This window comes from Passer domesticus, chromosome Z (assembly GCF_036417665.1).
Source record: "Passer domesticus isolate bPasDom1 chromosome Z, bPasDom1.hap1, whole genome shotgun sequence".
Classification (NCBI taxonomy): Eukaryota; Metazoa; Chordata; class Aves; order Passeriformes; family Passeridae; genus Passer; species Passer domesticus.
The window spans coordinates 10,450,221-10,470,306 of record NC_087512.1 but is presented as its reverse complement, the minus strand read 5'-3'; the positions used below and the strand labels follow the sequence as shown (position 1 = coordinate 10,470,306).

The 20,086-nt window shown below is 42.4% G+C and overlaps 1 protein-coding gene and 1 long non-coding RNA gene across 4 annotated transcripts in view; both read left to right on the top strand.

Annotated features, from left to right (window-relative positions):
- PDZD2 (PDZ domain containing 2) overlaps nt 1-20,086 on the top strand; it is a 203,143-nt gene that overhangs the window by 30,615 nt on the left and 152,442 nt on the right. The window lies entirely within an intron of this gene.
- On the top strand, nt 8,959-11,511 carry LOC135290661 (uncharacterized). The gene is made up of 3 exons (XR_010353426.1): nt 8,959-10,449; nt 10,521-10,610; nt 11,471-11,511. It is a non-coding gene; the product is annotated as an uncharacterized LOC135290661 (long non-coding RNA).

Here is a 20,086-nt window from a genome sequence, read left to right as displayed (position 1 = left end):
TCTATGGGATCAGATATGCAGAGATCCCTGACTGAGGTACATGAAATCATGAGTTCAGAGGGAATGACAATATTATCTGTTGTTGATGTTACTATATGCTTTCATCCTGTTTGGTGAGGTGGTTAACTCAAGGGTACCATGTGCTGGTGTTATCATGCATCTGTATGAACAGCAGGCTTGTGCACTGCCGTTCCTTTTCATGCTTATCCATGTATCTTCAATTATCATCTAAGTATAAAGCCCAAAACTCCGTAATTTGATTGTTCATTTGTAAGCTTCTTATGTAAGTATGGGCTTCTTATGTCCTTTAGAAGGGCTTAATTACACTCTTTTCGGGTAGCTGGAAAAAGCAGGACAGGAAGGCAGGATATCAAGTAACTCTTCAAACCAGTCTAATCTCCCATGACCAGGGCAGGTCCTGGAAACCCCAGACTGGGTTTAAGATGCCTGCATGATTTTGAATGCTAGAATCCTGCATCTTTGTTTTGGCAAATATCAGGGATATATTGCATGCTGTTTATCATAATTTTCCTTAAATATTAGTGGGGAGTGTGTGCCAATTGTGAAACTGAAAGAAGATGCTTCATGGAGAGGCACAGAGGCCAGAGATGGTGTTGGGGGTGGGACTTGATGGGTAGAATGGTTCAGCTCCACATCCTCAAACTCCAGAAATATGCTGCCTGGGGAAGGCATACAAAGGAGCTGCAGCAAGCAGCAAATAACCCCATCTATACCCTGGGAATACATAATGGTGTGCATTTGGGTGTATGGTGTCAGATGCAGCATTTAGACACCACAGAATGGGGATGCAGTAAAAGACTGCAGACAGTAAACACTGCTGAGCCCTGACAAACCTCATCAGCTGGCCAGAACCATCACCTTCTCAAAGGCACTTCGCCTTTTCTTTCCTCTTTGTTAATTAGATGCATGAAAAGAGTAAGTCTCGGTTTTAAACACTGGTTTACTGAGCTCAGCCAGAGAAATTGAAAAATTGAAATCTGTCTGCTACTGGGAGATGTTGGCTTCTGCTCTGTGGCTCTCTGGGGAAGAGCTGCTCACTCTCACGGCTGGTTTCCCTGGGGTATGGCTGAAAATTCTCTGCTGCTGCCTCCTTGTGCCTGTGTATATCCCAGGGGCAGGCAGTCGATGTCCTGCTTCCTTTCTGGCATTTTCACATGGGAGACTTGTAAGTTTTAGATCAACTAGAAACCAAGACAAGGTAGAACTTAGATTCATTTGAGAGGGGGTTTTTTTTCCGCTGGGTTTGTTTGGGTTTTTTGGGGGTGGGGTTTGGTTGGTTTTTGTTTTGGCAGGGGAACGGCAGTGGCCACGGATTTACTAATTTTTTTCTAACTCATGAATTTCCACCCCCCTAAATGTAACCAGAAAGGAGGAGGCATCACTTGGGAAAGGAACATTGAGGTTAAGTTTCGTTTTGCTGGAAATGTTTTTCCTTAGTTGTTAAAAACAGATTGAGGTTTTTGACAGCACAATGTGGTGTCCAGCCCAAGTGTGGGTGGCAGGGAACACTTTGTAGGGGGGTGCCAGATGTTTTTCTTTGCCTCAGGGGAATATCTTTGAAAATACTCACCCTTCTGGTGAGATCTGCCGTTGCACAAACTGCAGAAACTTAGAGGGATCCCAAACATTTGTGCTGCCTGTGGACACTGAGCTGGTGCTCTTGTACATCCAGAGCTCAGTAGGAAGCCAGGGAATCTTCTGTCTTGATTTGAAGCTCCGTGACCAGACGCATCTCTGACTCATCATCTCCAGTGCACTGGTACTGCAAATTATTTGAATTTCCTGCAAGTCTGTAACCAAGGTAATGGCACTCGTTGTCACTGGTGGAGCTGGCTCTCCTGGTTCACTCATGGATTTTCTTTCTGATGCTACTGTGGGAATGGTTATCTGGAGGTGAACGACACGATCTCTGTTTTGCTTGGTGATTGAAAGTGTCTGCTTTGCTCTTGAAATCAGACCTGAAACTTTTCTTCTACTGATGTTTGCTTTACCCATGCCTAGCTACTGTTAGACAGGTATTGACTTCAACTCTGTGAATATCTGTTTTTCTGCACTGTGCTTTGGGGTCAGTATGAAAAAGAGAAAAATATTGTGTTCTTAGAGCACAGCATTCTGTGGGAGTGCTCTCAGCCTTGTGGGGATTTGTGTCTGTCTTCTGATGGGTGTCTATTTTTGTTTTGAGGAAATTTCTGGACCAGAAAGTCAACAGAATGTAGGTCCAGAGGGATAATGGAGTTGTAGAATCCAGCTGCCCATCTTAGAGCAGAGCAATATGCTTAGGCCATCCCTGATGAATGGGTCCTAGCTTATTTAGCCTATTATTCAAAAAACCTAAGGCAAAATCATCTTCTAGCAGCTTGCTCCACTGCCCTCTCCTTGCAGGTTTTTTTGATGTGTAGCCTAGATATTCCTTGTTGGCAATTAAGCTGATTAATTTTTGCTTTACTCTCAATGGGCATATAGTACAGTTCACTTCTGTAATTTTTGCAGCCTTGCACAGCTTTGAACACTTAATGTGTTCAGACCTCTCTGAGCATACATACATTCCTCTCTTTGAGCCTTTCCACAGAGGGACCCGCCCCTGCAGTAAAATATCCAAAATCTGGAATATATCTGTTGATCACCTACTAGGTTGTCTGGGAATCTTTCTCACTGTATGCAATGGAGATGATTCATGGAAAAATGCTGCTTATGATCTGTCATGGCTATCTTTATTTCTAAGGGTTTTTTTGAACCTCTTTATGAAGATGACTTTACCAGATATGAGTACATAAGCAAAAAAAAATAAATCTTTTTTAACACAAAATATTATTGAAGTTCCTTTTTATACAGCAACAATTTAAATGCTTCTTTCTTCCTTTCAAAATATAAGATGGAAAGATTTAGGGAATCTTGGGCATTTCTTCTTCCTTCTTACCTCAAAACCCTGCTGCAAAAATTGTGCATCTTCCAGAATACCACAGGGCAATTTTGTAAATGTGGAGACAACCAGAACTTGAGTTGCTTTGTGGATTTGAATGACTTCAGACTATTTTCTTGCAGCTGAATATTTGACTGTGTGGGAGGGTTTTCTCCTAAAAGCAACAAAAAATCAGGGGGGAAGAAACCATTAAGTAAATGATAGTTCCAAATTTATTCAACAGGTCACAGTTTCTGTACCATGGATACAAATTATATCACTAATATTTTGCACGAAGAAAGGAGGCAGTGCCACAGACCTGCAATTAATATTTCACTTCAGCAAAATATTGTGATGTCACTGTCCTGATTCTCAATATGTACAAAATCAGTGTGTTCCAAGCATTATTTTGCACTCTGCTTTACTTTCCTGGGAGAAGTGTTGCAGCAGAAACAGGCACTTAGTTTATAAAAAGCACAGTCATTGTCAGTGGGAGGGATTTTTGTGCCATGTGGTGTGGTGTGGTGTGTCCTCCCCTCAGATTATAGACAGCCAAAGTTAATTGCCAGTGTGATGCCAGGCTGCAGCCAGCTCCATGGCTGCCAGGCCTGGCCTCTTGGGCAGTTTCCCATGCTACACACTCCAAAGTTCGGGCTACTGTGAAAAATATGGTGTGAGCATCTGCCTGCCTGGGCTGCTGCTGCTGCTCCCCGTGGAGAGAGCTGGGCACTGGCGTGGAAGGATGTGCCAGTCCCCTGTGGATGCCTGTGTCAACAGGCTGGAAATGCTGAGCAGCCATGCAAGGAGCAGCTTCTGGGTCTGGCCATCACAAAAGTGTGCAGGCTGGAGCTACTCCTCCAGCTAAGACAGTTTTAGTGTTTTGTGTATAACAAAGCAAAGCCTAAAGTAAGGATGTGCATCTGCAGAAGGCGGGGGATTTTCTTTTTCCCTTTTTCAACCCTTTTCTGCAAAACATTCTAAGTGCTTTGTTGCAGACAATAAGTATGTTGTTGAAGGTTGATAGGCACTGCCTGGGCTTGACACAAGTGCCTGTGACAGCAACACAGTTGGTATAATGACTTATATGCAGAGAACAAGATATCTGCATCCAAGACAAAGTGCTTTGTATGCTAGGACTTGTGCTGCCCACAGATGCTGCGAGAATTCTTCATAACAGCTGGGGTGCTCACAGTTTTGGGTAAAGGCTTCTCTTATCTGTAAGGGCTGAACTCTGGAGAGTAAAACAGAAAAATCCACAATATTTACCAAGGGGCACTTGGTGCCTCTACTTAGCTTTGCATTGCCATTTCTTTAGAAATGTGATATTCTACTTTATAAATCAGGGCGGTTTCTTTTTTTCTACCTCTATATGTTTCCATCACCATCATATTATGGATGCTACCAGGTGCAGATGGTCATCAAATCATCATCATATTCCTGCCTGTGCAGCAGTGCACCTTCCTCTGTGTCAGGATCCCATGGGGAATGTTTTGCATGCATGCAGCTCATTTAGGGAAGTACTTGGAACTTGCAGACCTACTGGGAATTGAATTTTATTTTCTCTCCCATGGTAACCACCAGTTTTTGCTCAGCGCGAATGGCTGTCTTTCATCAGAAGACACATTTTTAATGGAGAAATAACTGGTAAAAAAAAGCAAGCTGCCATGCATTTAGAGACAAGATGTGCCTTAGCTAAATCATTACTTCTAGAAAAGTTGTTTAGCCAAGCTGGCACTCAGCTGCCTTCACCCTGGCCAACAATAGTCTTCCACCAAACCACAGGACTCTGCCTGGAATTTTTCTTAAGAAATAGTCCTTGAAAATCCTCATCTCAAATTGCAATTTTCTCTTTACCCAGTTTCCCTGATTTTGCTAAATCCAGGTATCCTTGATATCCCTTGCCTGCTGTATCTTCCCTTGCCTCAGCCAATTCCCTAGACTCTAGTCTTTAAACCTTAGGTTGTTTTTCTTCTTTAGCCTGTGGTTTTGCATTAGTTAATCTGGGTTTTGCACACGCCTGGTTTATCTTGCAACACAGTGTGTTGCCCACTGATGGTCACCTTCTCCACCAGTGCAGAGTGACCTCTGCAGCTCCTCTTGCTGGCACAGGAAACATGCTGTTAGAAGGGCAGCAGTGACTGTGGGGACTGTAGACTGGCACAATTTAGGACAGGTCAGAAATTCTCCCAGAACTGAGTTGGGCAGTTGGCTGGATTGAAGTTGGCACAGAAAAGAACCCAGCCTTTGAGCAGGGGCTCTGCCCAGTGCAGCTGAGTAATCCTTAAAATGTTTCCTTTTTTTCAGTGTTGATATATAGTATTTTCGGCCAGCCCACCAAATTCTGTTAACAGTCTGATCCTAAGGGGATTAGCTAATGACTTTCCATACTGATTGGGTAATGACTTTTTGGAAAGTGAGAACTCAGCAGAAAACAATCCTGGCAATTACAGTCTGCTCATGTCAATACTGCAAGTGTTGCAGAGCAGTTCCATGAATAAAATGGCTTAACTTCTCAAATTAAGTCTGTGTCTGTCTCACCAACCTCCCTACAGTCTCCTGTTCTTGTCTGATAGAGGAATATCAGACAAAATATTTTATGCTCCAGACTCTTTGGGGGTGAGAGTGGTTTAATCTCCCTGAACAGACTCTTGTTCTGTCTGCTGCAAAAGCTTTTGGTGGCATGCCCTGGATCCTGTTGGCATTTCAGGTGCAGCCCAGCCCTGTGGGCTGGTGGCACACTCATATGCTCCCCAGGCTGCACAGATCTGTCCCCTCCTTTGCACCAGGAGAGGTGCTCAGTATGCTACTGAAAACAGCCAAAACGCTTTCCTGACTTTGGAAGAGAAGACAGGATTTCAGACATCCAAATGTAGTACAGGCATCACTGGGGACATAAATGCTCTTTTGAAATGTATGGTTAAAAGGGGAAGTCTCTGAGCAGATCCCTGAATGAAGGTCTGGAAACAAGGGGAGAAATAGTTGCATATGTAAACACTCAGTTCAGAACAGGTCAGAAAGAGGGCAAGTCTGCAACCAGCATTCTGATAGTTCTTCCAGAAAAGTGGAGCATAACCTCACATTGACCCTTAGGGTATGCAAAGAAGAACAATTGTGCTATAAGAACAACTCAAAAGAGAAACAAAATACACCCAAGAAGGGTCCTCAACCATACCAACACTTAGGTCTTTGTTCTCTCAGGAGACAAGAAAGGGTGTGCAGCACTATCATCCTGGTACTTGCAGTAATTTTTACTTTTTCTAAGCACTCGTTTTGCCAACAAAACAACAGTTTAAAGATGTGTTAGCAGCTGCATCTGCAACTGCATCCTTCAGCCATTGTTATGTATAATTACTCACTGTTTTATCAATTCTTTTGTGCTCCCAGTAGTCTGGTTTGAGAGCCAAAGCACATCACTGAGATGTCTGCTTGGGTCCCATCACAGGCACTGAAACTTGGCTGACTAACTGCTTTGTGCTGTTTGTTTTACCCTCGCTGCTTGATACTTGATGTAAAAACCAAATAAACCCCTCCAGCCTGTAAATGGGATGGCAAAATTCATAGGTAACAACAGTGGCATGCATGCCACAGTTTGTTTTCTGATATATGGAGTTTATAAAATATATCTTTAGCAATTATTTAGGAAGAGGAAAAACTGCAGATAAGCAGTTTATTGGAACTAAATGTGGCTGCTCCATTCTCTTTCCAGCTACTGTTAGACACAGTCTTAAGCAGTGTTGGTAGCTAAGTTGAAAAGAGCAGCTAAATATTGGAAGTGTTGGTACATCCTGATGGTGAGCACAGAGAAATCTTATGCTTGTTTTCACTGTTACATATTGCTTTGGAGATTTTTGTGTGCCATGTGCAGCTCACCTCTCCCATAGCCGCTTGCCTCCTCCTTCCCCACTGTCACTGACTTGCTTCCCTCAGGAAAATAATGCCTATCCCAGGTTTCAAAGGAAATTTGTTCCGTGAAATGCAGTTACGTTTCTTTATTTTGGCAACTATACTTTTTCCACTCATCTTCACTGTAGTGCCAAAGTCTGTAGTTTTTAATGAAAACTATTTTTTAAATTTAATAATTAAAACAAAAAAAAAAAGAATACAATGACAGATCTTTTTCTGGAAACCAAATGTGATATGATTAGAGCACGCACACCCATGAGATGATAATGCAAACTGATTTGCAGCCTCTGAGTGTAGTGGCCATTGCCAGCTGTTGTCCACAACAGAGTGCCATTGTGTGCCCTCGTTGTCACTGTTGTCTCCAGTGATGCTATGAATGGTGCCAAGTGCATCCCTCACACCCTGCCTCGGAGCGGGGGACACCCCTCTTAGCTGTCCCCAAGAAGAAATCCCCAGCAGAGATGCCTCCCAGGCTGCCCCTTTCCCTGTGCTCCTTGTCACTCTGGTGCTTTTGTCCTGCTCTGGTTCGGGGCAGGCTGCTGCCTCTTGGCTTTCGGTGCTGTGTCCATTCCCCCAGCTGTTGCAGTTGTGTGCCTCCCTGCCTCTGGCATTTTTTCACGGGCTGAGTCATCACCACAGCTCCTGAGTGCTCCTGCACCTTCAGCATCTTGAGTCTTGGTCTGAATCTTACTGCTTGGGCCAGTTTCTGGTATTTTCCTTCATTGTCCTGATTTTGCAGATTATAAATTTAAATGAAGAGGGCTCTGATTTTCCACTCTCTGCTGCTCCCGGGCCCTTGTTGCATAGTAAGCGACCAGCTGACAAACACTGCATGTAACATCATGCATATTCCTGCTGACATTGTTGACAGCAGAGCTCATGCATAAAAACCATTATGCCATAAAGCATAGGTAGCTATGCAGACTTCTGCTCTATTTAATGCCCAAGTCAGAATATTGGTCAAACCTTCTATAAGAACAAGAAATGACATTTCCCCATCTGCTCATGTGAGGGGAGGAGTTTGTTCTTTGAAAAGCAGAATAATTGTTAGAAGACAAATGAGCAGGCTAAACTGCAATATGCTTCAGGAGCAATTGCTCCTGAGTTGCAAATGTGTTCAGTGAACAGGGGCTGTGTAGCAACGCTGTTGGGAACAGGTGTGAAAGCTTTTTAATGCTGCTGGCAAAGCAAAATGGTGCTTCTTTTTGACCATAAAGTAAAATAAGAGAAGGATTTAATAATGATTTTTAAATAATGATTAAGAGGAAAGTTTTTGTTCTTCTTATCTAACTTATTTTCTGAACTATGCACATTTGTTAAAGCCGAGACCAAAGGATGAGGCCTACAGACATCACAGTCCTGTTCTATGTAGTAGATTTTCTGCTGGTTTTTGGCAAATCATGTAATTGTAAGATAGGCTGCGTTCTCTAAAGGGAATCTAGTTCCAACTCACCTGTCATGGGCAAGGGTCACCTTTCACTAGATCAGGTTGCTCACAGCCCCAGTTTGACTTTGAATGTTTCCAGGGATATGACATCTACCACTTCTCTGGGCAGCCTGTGTCACTGTCATAACAAAAAACCCCAAACAAACAAAAAAAAACAACCCCAAAAAACAAAACAAAACAAAAAACCAAAAAGAAACCACCAAAAAAACCCCAAAAAAACCCCCAAAAAAACCCAAAACCCATCCCCCAAAAAACCCCAAACAAACAAAAAAAGCCCCAAGCAAACAAACAAACAAACAAAAATATCTTACATCTGGTCTGAATATACACTCATTTACTTTAAAATCTCTATCACTTGTCCTGGCACAACAGACCCTGCTAAAAAGTCTGTTCCCATCTTTTTAAAAAGTCCCCCTTTACTGAAAAGCCACAATAAGGTCTCCCTGGAGTCTTCTCTTCTCCAGGCTGAACAGTCCCCTCTCCCTCAGTTTGTCCTGCTTCATCCCTCTGATCATTCTCCGTGCCCTCCTCTGGGCTCACTGCAGCAGGTCCCTGTCCCTCCTGTGCTGGAGCCCAGCTCTGGATGCAGTGCTCCAGGTGGGTCTCAGCAGAGCAGAGCAGAGGGGCAGAATCCCCTCCCTGCCCTGCTGCCCACGGGGCTCTGGATGCAGCCCAGGACACGTTTGGCTCTCTGGGCTGGCAGTGCCATGGCCGGGGCATGTGCAGCCTCTCAGCCACAGCACCCCCAAGCCCTTCTGGGCAGGGCTGCTCTGGGGCTGTTCATGCCCAGCCTGGGCTGGCACCAGGGCTTGTCCCAGCCCAGGTGCAGCAGCAGCACTTGGCCTTGTTAAACCTCATGATGTTCCTTTCCATGGGTCCATTCCTTGAGCTTGTCTGGGTCCCTCTGGATGGCATCCTGTCCTTCAGGTGTGTCAAACCACCACAGCTTGGTGTCACCTGAAAATTTGTTGAGGGTGCACTTGATCTCACATCTCATTGTCCATGCTGTCAATGATGATATTAAATAGTCCTGGTCCTAGCACAGGCCCCTGAGGGACACCACTCTTCACTGATCTCCATTTCAACAGTGAACTGTTTACCATTGCAAGATATGACTTTGTGGCCAGATCTACCTCTCAGTTTGCTAAAAGACCCTCCTGTACTCAGGGTGCAGGATCTGCATTCAGCACCAGCACTTCCTGCCACTGCCCACGTGGGAGACTGTTCACACAGTTCTCTCCTTTCCATGCAAGGCCTCTCCCACTTTGAGGACACCATCACCCAAGGGGACAGAATTGTCATGGTTCTTTCAGTGTTGAAGGCTCTCTTCTCTACTGCACCTCAGTGTTCAGCGCAGCAGGGAGCTGAAGCCCAGGTCTTGCCCTCACCCGCCTTGCAGAGCCATCTGTGCCATCACAGGTATCTGATATGGAATAGAAAATGTTAATGGAAACTGTCCAAAAGGCAGGTGGCCAGGGCATAATCCTCTCCCTGTGAATGATTTGAAAACAGTGTAATAAATATATCGTGTTGCCTCTCGAGATGCCCTATTCACTATATTTCTAGGGAAAAGACTGTCAATTTTCTTGCTGATTTCGTGAGCTAAGTTTAAAACTAAGTTTCCCATTACTCCACTTATGCTAAAAACATTCCCAGATAGAACAATGTAGGAGGGTTGGGTCATACAGTTATTTACACATGAATGAAAAGCCACATGCACAAACATTTAGCATTTTATTTTTGTAAAGACAGGCAAAACTCCTTTTCTTTCCCTTTTTAAAAATTCAAATCTGTGCTTGAGTTTTCATGTATTTGTTACAAATTTTTGGATTAGTGGTGTAAGTTAGAAATCCTTTGTTTCTCTACCTTCGCTATCACTTGATTAGTTTGTTTGAATTTGATAACGCACAAAGAAAGGCCTGTGGGTAATCTGGGCCTTGCTGCTGTGTTAGGCCTCATGCAATGTCAGTCCTACGGTGCCTCATCTGAAGAATCTTAATCTTTTTGTCTGAAGGTGCTGAATGTGATTTAGTGGGGAGGTGTGGGCTGCACATCCTCTATCCAGGTCCACTTCTGCAGGGTTGTGTGTTCCATGGCATCATGACACTGGCTGCACAGAGGAGTGTCAGTCAACCATCCATGAGCACGCCTTTCCATTCAGACCAGATTCTTTCCAGAGGTTTGTTGCTTTGTTTGATGAGAGACACATGCTTGAAGGTGATGGTAACACTAGTATTTAATATTTCCTAGTATCTAAAGGCACTTTGTGCCAAGCTGTTTCAAAGGCACTCATGAAGACAATGGATCACAACCTGTTGGATCTGCAGAAGGGCTGTGCTGGTGAGCAGGGCTTAGTGGGTCCTCTGGGTATGCAGGCACCTGGCAGTGGTGTGTTTTTCAGCAGTAAATGTTCAAAGCAGAAATTTAAGGCATTCCAGTGCAGCGTTCCTTCTGGGCAGGAGATATTTGTGCCGACCTGCCTCTGTGTGTCTGTGGACTGCTGTTTATGCTGTTGAAATGCCAGCTGGCTCCGGGCATCCGTGCTCAGTCCTGCGCTGCAAAGGCACGGGCGCCGTTTGGTTGGACCCCATAAATAGCTTTTGTTCATTCATTGAAAATGCAGTAATTATAAACATGCTAGATTAATAACTGTGTTTAATTAATGGTGGGTTAGTAAACGATGCGTGGAGAGGAGGTTAAAATTTACTAAAAGCTATCGCTGTGTAGCTCTTAATTGAATTAAGTGTGTATTAAACTGGGCCTCTTTCCTGTCCCTGGAGAAACGAGCTGGGTGCACTGGAGCGTATGGATGCTATTGATTTCAGAAAGCCCTGGTTAAAGGCAGTACAAAAATGCTCTATGGCCAAAGTCCAGATCCTTCTGCATGTATAATAAGGCCAAGGCAGTGTTAGCACAAAATGATAGAGAGCATGATGTTTACTTAAGGAATTCGTATACCTGTTATTATTATCACAAGTAATTTCCGAAGAAGGCCTAGAGAAAAAAATAAAAATCCCTGCAGCCACAATTTTAGCCTTATTTTGGAATTGTTAGCTCTTTTAATAGATTTTATATAGGAGAATAGGTTGTCCTGTGTCTGATTTTTTTTGTGTGTATGTAAAAGCATATATACACTTAAACACAGTGTCAAAAAATCTTAAGGAAAATATCAACAGGTTTTTATTTTTTTTTTTTTCCAGCCATCTGTGTCCAGAAAGACTGTTTATAGCATAAGTAGTCCTACAGGAAGGTTTGTAACACAGAGAATGAAGGCAAGAGCTGCCATGTGTTAGGCACGGCATCCTTGTGCCCTGTTTTTTTTAGACAAACTCATGCTTGAAATGAGTCTCTATAAAACTTGTGTTCTTAGCACAGGAAAGTTGCAAGTACATGTGGAATAAAGGTTGTCTCTGTCTGCAAATGGGAAAATTAAGGAGAAGCTGCAGTTAAGTTTACTGGGAGATTTGGACAAACACTACAGTTCAATGTAATCGAATAGGTTTTTCTTAGCTTTTGGATTAAAATCTTCTAATGGACTTTTTAATATATTTTGAAGGTCAAGCGTTATATGTTGCAAATGAATATTTTCATGTTTTATGAGTATGTGTTTTCACTGTATTCATGTGTCTTCTTCTAGCAGAGTCTTCTGGATGTTGCTTTGGCTTTGCATTATAACCTTTACAAGTATTTCTCCTGGAGCCAGCTAGAGTTTTAGCCACATGGAAAACCAGGAGTTGGCGTTGGATTTTACTTTTTTACCCCCTCAAGATGAACAATTTGTATACTCAGGAAAAAGCAGTTTGCATGAACTCAATGGGTCAATAGCCCAAATAAAAATTTTGCAGAGAAAGAATGTGCTGGTATTTTTTTCACAGATCCACAGCATTAGGGCACAGAGCTGAAGCCCAGGTCTTGCCCTCGCCTGGCTAATCAGAGCTGTTGGATAACTGACTCAGAAAACACAGACAGCTTGTATTTGACTGTTTTTTTTCTCCTATTGCACAGACTGCAGAATCAGAAATAATATAAAGTGACCATTAGGAGAAAGCTGGGAAGGTCTCATTGACCATTTGACCAAGCCCTCGGTTACAGCCTTTTTTCCAGAAAAATGGTGTTTTCCTTCAAGTCCTTAGAAAAATTCTATTTGAACTTAAAAGGCAGATATTGTGCAGAATTTATCTCCCGTGTTTGTTAAAAACATATTTTCTAGTTTTATAGAAAAGTAGGTCACACTAGGGTGTACTGTTTCTTTTTGTGTCTTACAGACAAAAATATAATCACAGAAGGATGTTCTAATGAAGCAATTAACAGGGAGATTTTTAAAAATATTTGAGGAATGTCAGTTTTCCAGGAAGTCTGGCAGTTTGGGAAATGACCAGACTTTTAAGAATATCTTAAATGCTTGAACTGTCAACAAGAAAAAGCAAAGTAACTCAAAAAGTGATTTACAGAAACATGTAAAGAAATATAGTGGGTTTGGAGGTTTGTCAAAATTTAGGAAGCAGTGGAAGAAGTATTTAGTGGCAATTTCTGAAGAAGGGCAAGACAATGGAATATAAAGATCATTGGTTTTGGTGATGTTTGTGCCCTCTGGGTGTGCTTGGTCCTGATACTGCTTGGGCAGGGGTGAAGGGTGAAGTGTCCACCCGTGAGAAGGCTCTGTGAGTTTCTGGAGCCTTGCATGCCTGCATCTTGGAATGACACCTGTGCAAGGAGATCTCTTGTTCTCTGGAGGGCTCTGTGCAGCACCCACGTGCTGGTTTTGTGGATGAAAGAGCTGCTGTAAATATCAGTACTGAGGTTTGTGACACTGTGGCACAGTAACACACTTCTGTTTGAGTTTGTGTTGTGAATATTATGCCTCTGGTGTTTTCGTGAGGGAAATGTGCCTGGTGAGAACTAGAGCAAGCCAAAACTGCTGAAGCTTGCTTGCGTGGTAATGTTATCTCTTTCATGGGCTATTGCTCTCCCACAATATAATTTAGTTGAGTATAAGTTGCTTCAAAGAAATCCTGCTGGTGTTGCTGCTTGTTACTTTACAACATTTGGGTTAAAATAGCAGGGAAAAAAGGGTGGCTTAGCTTTGATGTCTGATACTGTTAGGAGTGAGTTGCTCTTTCCTGCTTCAGAGAGCTTCTCACAGCTGTTGAGAGAAGTACTTAGCCCCAAAATGCAAGACTCGTATCCCCCAGGGCTGGTGGAGAAGAGGTTGTGAATAATTTGACTTGAAGTCAAGGTGGTGCTCGGTGGAGCAGGAAATTAGGAGTGCTATTTTTAAATGCTGAAGAACTTATTAAAAAGCAGTAATAGTTTTCATTAGACAAAGAGCTTTGAGTTTGGGAGTCTCATGATTTGAGGTAGCATCATTCATCAAGTAAGTGTTTTTTAAAGAGTGCCAAGTAAATCTGTCTTTCTGGAAGGGTTGGTGACTATCAGGGGAATTAAGTAAGGGATGCAAAGCTTTTTGACATAAATCTTGGCATGCCAAGTATGTCTCTCTAAATTGGCAGCTGGTGTTGCCACACATTAGCATTTAGAATAAAATAAAAATGACAAATTTGTCTAATGTGAGAATAAAACTAACACAGAAATTCTGCTCAGTCTGTATCGTTTGGTCCTCTCTCTCCTTTGCTCTGTGCCTGTGATTTTCCAAGAATTTTAAAGATGAGAAAGACACAAGCTTTCATACCCCCTCTCCTTCTAACACCAGATGGAAAATGGCCCATGGACATAAGCACCCAACAAAAGGAAGGATAATTCAGATATTAGAGAAAAAAATTCTGACTGTAAGGGTTAGGGTCACTTAGCCAGCCAGACAGGGGAATCCACACCAATAGAGATTGTTGTGCAGGAATTTGCAGGGATGTGCCACCTCTGTCCAACTCTATTTCAAGCAGGGAGGTTGAGCAGAGGCCCACTGAGGTACTTTGCAGACTAGGTTAGTGTGCTTTCTGTGACAGGGAAAGGGCAGTCAGCCTTTGAAGATGGTTATACTAGGGCAAAATCAAGAAAGCAGAAGTCTTACCTTCCTTTGTCCTTGCCCAAGACAGAAAAGTGTGTTAATGCAAAGAATATTTGACATTAAAAAATTATGTACAACCAGAGCAGAATAAGATCCAGATCCCCATGGCTGCAAAAAGTCACTTTGATTTTTTTCCAGACCTTTGGGTTTTTTAGCAGCAAGTTCTCTGCCTAAGGGCTCTTCAGAAAATGGGTAGTCTAAAGCTGGCAGGTCTTGAGATTAATTTTATATTTTTCTGCTGAATATAAGTCCAAGAAGACATGAAGTAATCATGATAACACATTTACAGCTGCACTGGAATGCCCTGACCCTAAGCAGGTCATAAGCTTCAAAAAGTAACTGTTTTCTGTGATGTTAAAACAGCATTTATTCTTTGGCTTTGTAAGACTTTATAGTTCAGTAGAGTGTGAACAAAAATGCTATTTGGTGCTTCAGGAAGATTTTTCTATTTATTACTGCCCAAGATATATTTTATCTCCAAAACAGAGATGACTTTTGAGGTCTCATACTCTTCAGCACCTGATTGTACATATTTGCACAGAACTGTAAATGAGATATTTCCTTCCACTGTTGAGTCACTCTTGTCCAACAAGTGGTATATATGTAAGTAAAGCCAAAGATTTTTTTTAAACTCATTATTCAATGGAAAGCTGATTAATGAGACCTTGAAACCTCATATCCCCAAGAGACAGTTCACAGCACTGCATGCAGCATAGTTCATAGCAGGCAATAAAAATTAGAGGTGACTTGAGAGTGAGCCATTATATTGTGTTTGGAAGGGAAATTCAGGCTCAGGCACACAGTGGAGTTTGCACTGGGTAACAACACATACAGATCAGCAGACCTGTGGTAAATGGGGCTCAGTGATTGCCTCTGACAGACAACAAGAGGTCAAAACCAGGCTATTGTGGGGCTCCTGCCCTGCTCACTGCCAGGGCATGGTCCTACACCTTCTCTTTCACAAGCACTGATGCCTCTATGGCCAGGTCTCCAGCCTGGGGCAGTGGCAGGTGTCCTGCCCCAGACCAGGTACCCTCTGAATCCTTGGGATGCGAGAGCATATGAGGACATTGTGCATTCCCAAACATGCAGCAAGGAACTTGCTCAGCCATGATGACTGGCTTGGGCTCTGAGCTTTTTTCTAGATTGTCAGATTTTGAATTTCTACTTTCTCACCACTCTCATGACAATAAATGTTTTGTGTAGTTTCCAAGACAGAAAAAAATGCTTCTTGGTGCCAGATGAGGTTTGCTTCTACTCCAGTGACTCGCAAAGTAAGTCTGAAGTTTTCTGAGGCTGCTTATGGTTTTTAGAAACCATTGCTTTTCACATAATGAGTTTGGTTTCTAAAAGCCCTTTGAGGGGGTTGAAAATTCTGCCTTCAGCCTTCCAAACCACTGCCATGGTTCAGACTGGTGAGACTGTTCAGTCATGGAAAATGGAGCAGGATAGGTTTTGACAGCAGCATCCCAAAGTAATGATGGTAAGGGAGGGTAGAAGAGGGCAGAAGAGGGAGAAGAAAGTGCCTGGTTTTTTTTGTGTGTGTGTGAGAGAGAGAGAGAGAGTGGGAGAGAGATGGAGAGAGGGAGAAAGAAAAAGAAGACTGGGTCTTCTTTGCTGGAGGAAGAAATCAAAACCTCTCATGAGGGCATGGTCATACTCTTGATTCACTGCATGCCAGTTGAAAAGGGCAGCCCAGCTGGATTTCTGTCTGCTGTCTTAAAGAAATCTCTGCTCTCCGAAGCATTTAGTGCCTTAAGTGTAAAGATTAGCATCCCAGCTCACACTCCTGAGATGTCTGAAGCAGAGGCAGACTGGTGACCGCTTGCTTGATCTTCATTAAAGTGCATTTCAGTGGTTTTACCTGAGTGTACTGGAGCTGTTCTGGGTTGTGACTCAGCTGTAGTCCCTTGTTTGTTGTCCTGCACTCCCAATTAAGGTGTGAGGGAAGGAGTTTCCACTCCTGCAAGTCCTTGCTGCCCCGAGGGGCTGTTAAGACCTGTGGGGTGATCTGGTGCCCTAACGAGCTGTGGGCACATGGATAATGAGGCAGACACAAAATCTCCCACATCTCTGTCCATCTTAAAATTATGAAGTGCAACAATTTATCTGAGCAACCTTATTTTCAGCATTTTCTTCCCTCTTCCTCTCCGAGTGTTGTACTTCTGCTTTGGAAATTGCTTTGCTTGAGATATTTATCCCTCTTATATGACAGTCCAGAAAGCTTGCATGCATCCCCTTTTAAATTTTTTTTTCCCTGAGTACAATTAATTTCTAACTAAAGGTTAGCAGTTTCAAAATGCAAATGTAAGAATATGGTGTTCTAATGGGAGAAATTGTGAGCAACCTGCCTATCCCCAGGAGAACTGCAAGGCTGGAAACCCCAGGGATGAGTAGCTGAGATGGGTTAAACAAGGGCTTAATTTTTTCTTTGAAAAATACTATTACCTGGTGTGTCAAGTCTATTCAAAATAATCCAAAATATCTCTTGGCAGATTATGGTTTTAAGAAATCCCATTTAATTCTGCTTCTTTCCTTAATGGATTCCTGTTATGGTTTGCACTTTTAGGCTTTCTGTAGAAGCAGGGCAAAATGTCTAGCTGTCTGTTTTGTCTGTGGGGAATAGAGAATCTATAAATTAGCTATTCCTTATGAGAGAGCCTGCAGTGGCAATTCCTGTGGGACATTGTTCCTCTCAAGGGGAAACATCTCCTTTTCAGGCTTGGCTCCTGCAATGCACGTTGGGCTTTTTTACATCGGGTTGAGAACTGGCAGGATGAGGATGTGTGCTCATCAGCCTTGTCTGCAAGAACAGTATCAGACACCCAAACTCTTCACATTCACATTTTTAAGGCTGAAGGTAGGGGAAAAGGCAAAAGAAAAGAAAATATTTGGGGATTTCTTAGTGTAGTTCTTTGGAACTTTCACAGGAATTTAAATATGATATTCCAGTGAATATGCCTCTTTAAAATACTGGGTTTTCCCAGTGGATGAGAATTCAAATTTTTTACTAACTCTACTTTATTGTATTTTTAAGATTTTCCATCTTGAGGCTGGGCATCTGGGTTCAGTTTTCCTTTCATGAAAAAAGCACTGGGACATTTAAATAATTCAAGGGAGAAATTATATGCATTCAGCAAACAGATGTCAAAAAAAATGAAAGAAGCTTAAAATCTAGGCCTCCAAAGTCACTTCCATATATTTCCTTTTTAAAGAATGCATTTTTAATCAGCTTTTAGAAACAAAGTGCTGTGCTGACATATACGTACTTACCCAGTGTTTCATCATGGGACAGAACAAAGAAAGTGAAACCAAAGTTACAAACTATTGTTTTATAATATGCTAAATAGATGCTATGATACCAAATTGGCTCACCTGACAAAGCCCAGAGTTACAAGACTGTTGTGTTGTTGTTTTCCAGATGATGTGAAGATAATTGAATGAGTTTCTATGCTTTGTAACAACAGGAGTTCATACAAGGGCTCTGGTGGCTCTGGTAAAATCAAAGATGGAATTAAAGAATACCCTTTTCCAGGAAATATGATCACTGTTCTTATTGTAATTATAATTTCTGATTTATCTTTCATAGTCTTGTTCAGCAGATTTTCCAGTGAAATAATTTTAGGGGTGAAGTTTGGATTGTGGTGTGTCTCTGCCTCTCTGCACACAGCACAGCTGTAGGAAGGCTCCTGCCCTGGTATCATCTAAACTGTCAGCCAAAATATGAAAAAATGCAGTAATCTGAAGGGAGTCTTGCACGTTTTGTTAGAATAATGGAAGAAAAGTAGGTGAAGACAGACAGGAGAGGACCTTGCCCTCCTGATGTTGGCGTTAGAGGGGTCAGCCCAGCTGCTTTTGAGGCTGCTGATAAAACTGCTGTTGCCACACAGTTTCTCAGTGCCGCCACATCTTTAGTTTGCATTTGAGTTTGAGGTGTTTCCCTCCTGGTTTAGCACCTGGGTGGAGCTCTGGACAGTCTGATCTCCAGGGGCTGCAGGTTTTCCTGGGGTGCCTGGGAGAACAGGGACAGTGCAGGATGTCCACCGTGCTGTTGTCTCTTCCCTTGGGGAGATCCCTCCACATATTGCAGTTTCCACTGGGCTTGGAGCCAGCTAAGGAAGATCTTCAAAGATGACTGAATAATCCACTGAGGGACAGAGGCTGCTACACCTTTCACTGGCAGCTCTAAGGGCGGATCAGGTTCAGTGGAGCAAATCTTCTCCTGCCACTCACTGCATTCAGTGTGAAGGTGATTTCTGGGTTTGTCACGTCTCCTCTGTTTTCATTTTGGTGGAGGGGATTGCTCAGGTTTTATGGGGTCTTTTTAAAGTTGAGTGTGACACCCTGCTCCTCCTCTCTTTATCCACCCTGCCCAAATTGAACCACACTAGCAGCTATTGCAAAAGAGATGCTATTAAATCAGGTTCACACTTGCTTGTTGCCAGAACAGGAGAATGTGGGACTAGCAAAGCAGGGAAGGTTGTACCTGCTTTCTCTAGCACTGGGTGAAAAGAAATAACACTTTGTCATGCTCTGGCTTTCCTGGCTGCTGGGTTGTGAATGCTTGCTGGAAACTCTTCACGAGCCTTCCTGCTTGGGAACAGTGGTTCTTTCTGCAATTTCAGAGTATTTCCTTTACTTGGTTGTTTTTCTTGTTGGCTCTGAGTCTTCCTGCCTGCAGGTTGCTTATGGTAAAACATTAGTCACCAGTAAAACTGATTTTTTTTCATAGATACATAGTGCAGATATGGCTATGCAATACCTCTCTTTGACAGCATCTTAATATGTTGTTTGGGATGCTGTGATGAGTTTGAAGCTGAAAGTGTTTAAGAAAGTGTTTTGAAATTACTAAGAGCTGGATTTAATTTTCTAATGCTGAAATATATGCTGAACATTGGTATATGTAAAATGGTCTTTGGGAATATTCTGGTGACAACATATACATATTTCAGCTCCTGATCCCAAGCATGTTTCTAAGCATGTGATAAAACTGATCTATTGTAGATCTGTTGATATGAGCAATATTACATAGTTCCTTAAGTGTTTGAAGGATTAATACTTTAGTTTTTTGTAACTGGACTTTTGCCTATGCTACACTTGCTTTTTCTCTTAAAAGATATCCCCAAATGTGTATTTAAAATTTATAATATTTGAGTCCAATATTGTAGTAGCACTATATTCAGTTTTAAAAAGTCTGTTTGGTTTAAATAAGGCTCACTTTGAAGCTTGAGCTTAATGGTAAATTTGGGGGGAAAATGGGGGTGTGTGGTAGTTCTGTTTTGTGTCTTTTCTTTTAGTGGTTATATCCTGCTACAGAGAATGATTATGATGAGAGCTTATGTGGGGGAGTCAGCTTGTTGCATGTTCTTAATCTTTAGCATGTCTCTGAAAGCCTGCCTAGCTTCTTTTAGATATGATCTGCAATTACACCCATCTGAACAACATAATATATGAAAGTGCATATGATGTGTCTTTAAGTCCAGTGTGTAATTAATACACCAATACTGTTTGGGATAGTAAAGATTATTGTGGGTGTTTGCTCTGAATGGACTCCCTCTTTTGTTCCTTCAGCCCAGTAAGAACATTGACTCAGAAACTTGAATATTTAAAATGCCTGAAGGCAACACTTTGCTCTCCAGGCTTTGCTCCTTGTCTTTGCAGAGATGATGACTGCATAAAAGCACATGATTAGATGAAGCATTGAATCATTATTTATAGAGCATAACATTTATTTATGTATTTTTAATTGGGGCTCAATTCAGCATTGAAGTCTTCTAAAGCAGCAAAGAGATAC